This window comes from Phoenix dactylifera, chromosome 3 (genome assembly GCF_051530095.1).
Source record: "Phoenix dactylifera cultivar Ajwa chromosome 3, Ajwa_hap1_PhDact_Kaust_v1.1, whole genome shotgun sequence".
Lineage (NCBI taxonomy): Eukaryota > Viridiplantae > Streptophyta > Magnoliopsida > Arecales > Arecaceae > Phoenix > Phoenix dactylifera.
In genome coordinates this window covers 39582527-39590694 of record NC_143192.1, presented here as the reverse complement: position 1 = coordinate 39590694, position 8168 = coordinate 39582527, and positions in this window count along the sequence as shown.

The window sequence follows — 8168 nt, the reverse complement described above, 5'->3', positions numbered from 1 at the left end:
AATTAAAAAAAAGGACTGGACCTTGTCCGCTATTCTAAAGTGATGTTGGATTTGGTCTGCTGGGCCGGATTGTTGTTGCCAGATACATTGTTTTCCCATCTCCATTTATTTGTTAAGCTGTCTTACGAACGATCCATTTTAAGCAGGTTTGGATTTAATATAAATTGATTTAGATTATAAATGGGTCAGCCGATTTGGACCTAGCTATTAAATAGATTAGGTTCAAGTTTAAATCTTCGATCCGTTTAACCCATTTTGACCCGTTTAATAATTAGGTTGGGCCATAATCATACTCTTTTAATCTGTTTAAAATATGTTTAATCCATCTGAAATATGTTTCATATGTTTCTAACCTATTTAAAGCTACCAGTTTAACTTATTTGACCTATTTAAATCTATTTAACCTGTTAAAAATTCATCTAATTCGTTTAACTTGATTTGACTTGTTGCGTAAATAAGTTATGTCAGTCGAGTCAGTTTACTTATTTAGTAGATAGGTTGAATTCAGATTTAAAATTTTAATATATTTAATAAATAGGTCGGAATTGGATTGGTAAATTTTTAATCTTATCTACATCCAATCTGATCCATATTTGACCCGTCTGCTACCTCTAATTTCAATATTGTTTCTTTTGCTGTATATTTGCAGACATGTTGTCTTTGTCATGACTTACGAGGTATATCGAGCATGCTAACGTTAATTTAGTTAAAGTTAAAATAAGGAAAATCTTGTTCCCATTCCAACTGCGAGAGAAAAAGAAAGCAGATTTCGAAGCCAAGCTATAAAACTAATTTATTTCATGCATCGAAGCCAATTCCAACTAATGGCATGGAAACTCTCAAAAAGTCTCACCAACCAACCCTGCCGCGTTTCTCGAAAAATCCTAGAATTCAACAATTGCGTCCCTTGGATAAGGGTAAGGTCGACCTAAAATGCACGTGAAACACTCCACCAAAATAGTTGCATGGCCTAAATTGGTGTTTATATATATATATTGGTAAGAGGAAGAATTCAAAATTTGGAAAGAGTCTTATAATATTTTAAGAGGTTTTGCACGAAGTAAGGCCATAAAAAGTAATCGGTCAACATATAGACTTGGCAACTCTTCTTATGAATTTAATGGAATAATGCTAGTGGAAAGGGAAGTTATGTCCTCAATTATGTAATTTAAGCTATGTAGCTAATCAAGTAGTAGATGTAGAATAAATTAAAAACCAATTACATCAATCGTTTGTTAATAATATGTTTAATTAGTTTGTGAGGAGGCTTATGCTTTGAAACTTGGCGATGATGTCCTAAACATTTCTTGGAAGAAATATTAATCGATTGAATTTAGAAAAAGAGAAATGAGCTCCGGCCCAAATTTATCAAGGAAAACAAATCCTTTCAAAAGAGAGAAGAGGACAAGAAGAAGAAAGTCAATAAAAAGGTCATGTCTGAAATTATCAACTGAGCAGGAACGCTACAATGGAATGTTGTTGATTCAAAACTATGATTTTTATCATTTTTATAAGTCTGTATCTTTGAATTTTGAATGCCGAAATGTTTATGAGCCATTTGATGTCGAAACGGGGATGCAAAGAATGAAATTTTTTTTTTTTTGCGGTGTTGAGATGGAAGAGCATGAATTAGAGAATTCTATTTAAAGTCAAAAATTTAAATTTCTTAAATTCAAGTTTTCATAAAATGCACCACCAAATACACAATATTATGTGAAAATTATAATTTTTTTGTGCATGCAATCACACTCTGATTTCAAAACCAGCAAAACTAAAAAAAATTGTGAATCTCTTATGCCAATTTTCCACCCAACTCTTTGGTCTGAAGAATGCTGGTTTTAAAAACGAGTGATTTCTTAATTGATACGAATAGTTGAAGTGGATTTTTCGAAGAGAGGATGGATTATGGGGGTGTGTGATTTGAACTATTAATTGGGCCATGCAGATATATGATTTTATCAAAAGATTTGACTCACTGTAGACATTAAGAAGAGGAAACAACCAGCTCTTGGACTATAAAAATGTGCGTGCTCGATCTAGTAATCTTGGGCAATTTTTGACTCATCTTTCTTTGGCTATACTTGTAGCCAGCCATGTTAGCTCCACAAAAATGAAACCCTTTTTCGATTTCTGACTAAAAATATTGTGGCAGCATGTCAACTGCCGAACCTTAGGAATTTCAGTGCATGAACAACAAAATTCATAATTGCTAGCACCCCAAATTAGGTTCCTTTGGATATAATGAAAGATCTGTTCCACTAAAGAGGTGGGGAAGATCTATCAATCATTGAACTTTGCCAACAAAGTTGCCTACTTTGAAATATAGACGATCATAATTAGGAAACAATTAGTGCTTTTAGGAGCATAAAGTCCTCTCCATGCGTATGAAAGAACACTTATGAGGCATCCACACAAGACCACCAATAATACACTTCCCGAAAATTTAAAAGAAAAAAGAAGTGCTCTTTTCACTCCCTTCGTTGGAATTGCTGAATATTTACTCTCTCTCTCTCTCTCTCTCTCTCTCTCTCTCTCTCTCTCTCTCTCTCTCTCTTTCTCTCATCTTACCAAGCAAAGCTTCAAGATTCATGGTATCCTGACTACCGAGTGGAGCTTCCGGTACACACTCAAAATTAGCTAGGCTCCATCAAGAGCTCCTTTTAAAAGAGAAAGGCCATGTCTTTTTGGTGGAAAAAGTTATTCTCCTCTCCACAAGGGAACATGGGTAAGGAACCAAGGACAATATGTATCCTTTCAACCCTCCTTTTGAGAGCACATATGCTTACAAACTTGCTTGCCGTTGTGGTGAGGGAAGGGAGTGAGCTCTTCTGACTTTGGGTGGAGAGCCATTTTGTTTTCTTTGGTGACCTTTTTTTTTTTGTGGGGGGGGTTTGAAAGTAGAGAACCATTTGTTAAAAGTCAAGAAACCCTCTTAGATGTGGGGTCTAAGGTCCTTTTTTCTTGGCCCTGGGAGCCTGCCAGGCTTTACGGGGCAAGTCAACATAAAAGTTACAGCAAAGGAGTCCTCTCCTTGATGTATCAAAATGATGGATGGGGGCCTGGGGCCTTGCATGGCTAAATGGAGCTGATGATTGTATAGTGCTGAGCTTTTCTATCATCCCTCCATCTTTTAACTTCCCCTTTATGATCATGATTAAGCTGCGACATCGTGGAATCAAAATCAAATGCCATGGAGCCAGGGACCCCAAGTTTGAGGACAGACTAAGTCATGGCGTGCTTCCATGAAAGAATGGGGTGGTTGTGGTGGTGCAAGATGTGGCTCCAGTCTACATTCACAAGTGCCAATATTTAATTCTATAGGATTCTTATGTGAGAATCTCTCAAATGCATGATCAAATGGACTGCCCTTCTAAGGAGTAATGGAGTATCTTATTAAAGTTGGATTTGTTCTACCTTTTGAACTAAGCAAAGGAACCGATATCCACCAACCCCATTGCTTCGAATCCTATACCTTTCTAAGGATGTGGCGTAAAGTATTCAATTAGCCATACCTTCTAGAAATCAGACATCTAAGCTAGACTTTCAGCTACCTCCTCGGTCACGTTCGCACGTGCACCGATCATCGACGATTCAAAGATTTGCTGCGCATGCATGCGCAGCTCGACGGTCCAACATTGAACAATCCAGTCTTTGAAAGTTATGCTCATGACTTATTCAATGATTTAATGAGGAATTCCACAAGCCCGTACTCATACTAATCTAGACATTTCATCATCAGATGGTTAAGAAAGTGAAGGGCCAATGACGACGCTGACCGCCGACACGAGCTACCTTCGATAACGATCAATTGACTAAATATATATAGCAAAATCATGGGAAATTAGGTAGCTGACAGTATATATATATATATCCTAGTCATCTTCAAATTTCTCTGACTTTGGGCATCTTTGTAAGATTCCTATCACTTGATGAACTTGATATGTTGAATATATAGGTTTTGAGTGAACAAGAGGAGAAGACAGTGCTATGGGAACTACGAGTGGGAAGATATTTCTGAAGGTGCTTTTCATGGGGAACATGGGACGAATTTTCTACCTGCTAGGATTGCTTTCTTGAGATGTAATTGTTGAAGATATTTCTCTTCTCTAAGGAGACTGTTATTGGTCAGAGGCTTAAGCCCACCATCTCATCGTGTAGTGTATGGTGGCATGGTCCCCCAGTGGAATGAGGTTGGAAAATAGGAGGTATAAAAACGATGGCCGCAGAGAATTAGATACCCACTACTCAAGTTATTCGATTTGTTTTCGTGACATGCTTTTGAAAAAATCAATTCATTCGAAGAAGAAATGGAAGCATATCGAGTTATCTCATGTTCGTAAAATATATGCACAACATAATTGTCATTAGAAACTTAAGGTAAGTAACCTAATTCTGAAGCCTGTGGAATTAAAGCCTATAGTTTTCTATGCATTCTCATGCATTTCCTGCCATTTAGCTATTTTCAAACAGAACTTCTTATTGTTCCTCCTTATAGCTGCTGCCATCCTTCTTCTATTTCGGCAGTGATGGTCTGAAAGTTTTATTGGGTTAAGTGATGTTACAAAGTGGAACACCACAACAATATGCACTACATATTGGTGATCCATAATAATATTTTGTGTTTTGGTGGATATTGTTAAATTCTAGCATTCGCTTGGAAAAATGGTCATGGAGGTTTCTCTATTTCTGAAATCCAATTGAAGTCGCCAAGAGCTTTCACCAAGGAAACTCTTTTAAGGGCCCTCATTTAGTAGCTTGTTGCTGTCTATCATCTACAAACTTTGACAATGGTTTCCTTGAGAGCGACCTCCCTAAAACTGCCTTCAAAAAGTCTCTGTGAAACCATGACATCAAAGTTTTCCCAGCCACTAGCGGAGTGGGAGATAAAGAGATTGATGGTTAATTTTGGACCCGCACTAATTCATAACCAGTCTCGGTATTCTCGCATCTAACGCTTGTCATGAAGATTCATAATATTCTCCTATATTAGCCTTGCATTATTATTTATATAATCTATTATTATTTATCATTTATATAGCAGCTAATTTAGAGACTGAATGCATGGGATTGAGGTCAATTCTTGCAACTGAGACTGCTCAAGTTGATATTTTGCGTAGTTTCCGGAGGTGCACGCCACGGCTGTAGGTGACAGTTTGAATAAATACAAAGAAGATTCGACTTTATGTCACGTAAAGAGCTTTGTTCGACGATTACTCTATGAGGAGGTGGTGCTGCAAGAGAAGGGATTGCAATAAAGGAGTGAGATAGAGAGAAAGGTGGTGGCTCAAACGCTTCTCACGTGCTTCCTTGATTTATCTGGTGTAATGGTTTCTGGGTAAGCTGTGTAGGATTTTAAAATCCTTGATTCAAGGATTTTAATCAATCAAGCATGAATTCTTGCAAAAACAAGGGATGAAATCCTTACATACTCTTAACTTATTATTGTCTGCAAAAAATATGATAATTAAATTTGACATGAGAAACTGAGAAACAACAAATTCAACCTATTTGTTGTCTTTTTTTTCTTTTCTTTTTTTTTTTGGGGGGGGGGGGGGGGGGGGGGTCGTCCAACGGTGCCTCACACATTACCAGTGTGAGTGCAACCAACAAAATCAAAAAAAAATAGTTGGCAAAAAAGGAGCAAATACGTAGTTCTTCCAGGAAAAACCTCCGGAGCTCGTCCAAGTCGCCTTCGGTAATCATTTTTAACGACTAAGAAAATTCAACCTATCACATGGTTAAGATAATTAATTCTCAACTCTATTGGGAATAGTTGCAAATACTACCAAAAGAGAGAGAGATGGTTACAAATCATAGACCCCTATAATCACTAATAAAAATGAAAATGCTTTCCAAGATGTTGGATCCGATGCATTATGATCCATACCCTACCTAACACATATCAGGTTTCGATCTAATATATGTTAGGTTCAATCCCTAAACAGGAACTCCTAAAAAAATGTTTATGGTACAAAATAATTATACATTATATATTGGACAAACTATTAAGTCCAGATATAGATCATATCGAGTTCATAAAAATTATCATATTTCACCAGATTGAGTGAAGTACAATTTTCTGAGACCCATCCTGGGACTTGGAAAGTTCTTGGCATCTATACCTAGACCCATACATGTTCGGACCGATTCGAGTAAATCTAGCTTGCTAATCTTGATGACAATGTTTCTATAATCTTGTATATAATCATAAAGAATGACAAGTCTCATTGTTGTTACTAAGTAAGGATGTTTATGATTTTTTCAAATCCTACGATTGTAATATGGATACATGAACGACCAACATTATCCTATAATTCGGTGTTGAAGGTGCCTCCTGTTGCTGTTTGGGTCTAATATACGATCCAGAATATTTGATCCTTTTCTTGTGGCAGGCCTGATTTGAAATTAGGTTTTGCATTTGGAATTCTATCAACATTTCTAAATTTTGGTGGTGGTCAAGATGGGATCTATATTTAATGTCCCCACTAAACAGGTTATGAAAGACCAAGTTCAGGGCCTGGGATAGACCCAAACCCCCTACTCTGTGTGTGTGTGTGTGTATAGAGAGCACCATATTCAATTTCTTGTTGAATTTTTTGAATCATACTGGATCTTTGGACCACCATCAAGCCTATCAATTGGTTTAGGTCTAAGTGGTTGCAACTCCCGCCTATCATAGATAGAACTTCACCTTATGAAACTTAGAATCTAATCTAAGGGTTGGGGTGTATCTTTCATGAAAGAATGATTTTTCTTCTCTCACGACATCAACTGTTGGATCGCATGATAGCCGCTTCAAGATCTATGCGAGCAGACAAAAAAAAAAAGCTTCAATATCTGTTGAGGAAAAAAAAAAAGTTGAAGCGCTTTGAAATTTGTGCAAAATATGATCCAATGGTTGATATTTAAAAAAAATCAATCTTTTTTTTTTTGCTTGAAAGATACGACTACGCTCTGACCTACCATGCCTTAATTTCTACTCTCATGTGAGGTCCAAACTAACCAAACTTAGGTCCATAATTTTAGCACTGTAGTTGCGTCTATAATGCCGACCATCTCTCATGAGTCATGATGGACGCGTTTGGTAACCCCAACAGGATGACCACGGTGATCTAAGATCCCCGGTGATCTGAATAGTGGGGTGATTTGCTCCCAATAATCTAAGATCAATGTGTTTGGTAGGCCATGGTCTAGTGATTAAAAATCTCCAGATATCCATGAGTAACTTGTTTGATATGATACGGGAATATATCCAAGATCACCGACCACATAATACCACAGGCTTATTATCTTAGGGTGATTTTGGATTTCCGACCTCAAGGACGGATATCCCATCACCGAGTTGGGCGGTGATTTGAAAAGTGGAGGTGATTTAGGATCACCGCCACGTAGGATCACCGTAGTGCAACCAAACACGGTGATCTCATCACTCCACCCACATCACCCTTGATTCTGAGACGATCACCTCATACCAAGCGCCCCAATAGGTCTGCGGTGTGACAGCTAAGGGGGATGCCATGCACGTGAGGGCAGCTCATGGGTTCTCCACAGTTGAAGCCCACATCATGATGAGGGGGGCCGGGCCCTGCACCCACGAAAACCAAAGTCAGAAGGTTACTCATGGGTTCCGTGAAAGAGACCATGATGCAATCCCCCACTCAAAGACGACATCAGGATTGCTTTTAGCTCATCGGGGATCCGACTTCCTTTTGATTTAATTAGTGAGCACTTTGGTGGGCAAAACTTGCAAAGGAGATGGGATCCTTTCAATCATGATGCACCTAATGATCAAATACTATGGGCCCAGGGATCATGGCCCTCCCCATGTTTTCTGGGAAGAAAATGATGATGCAAAGATGTTGGTTGAAAGAAGTTTCAAGGTCAATATAAATGTTACCATCAAGAACTAAGAAGATTATATACATATATGTATATATATCTCTTTCTTCTAACACCATTGTGCAGTAGTTTCTTGGCATCTTTGGCTTAATTATATACTAATCTAAGTTTGGTTATATATACAATTGATGATGGACTCAAAGCATTCTTTGTTATTTACTGGAATGGAGTAAAAAGGTTCACATTTTAGAACTTTTTTAAAAAACTTAGACACACACACACACACACACACACACACACACACTTCTAACACCATTGTGAAGTTTCTT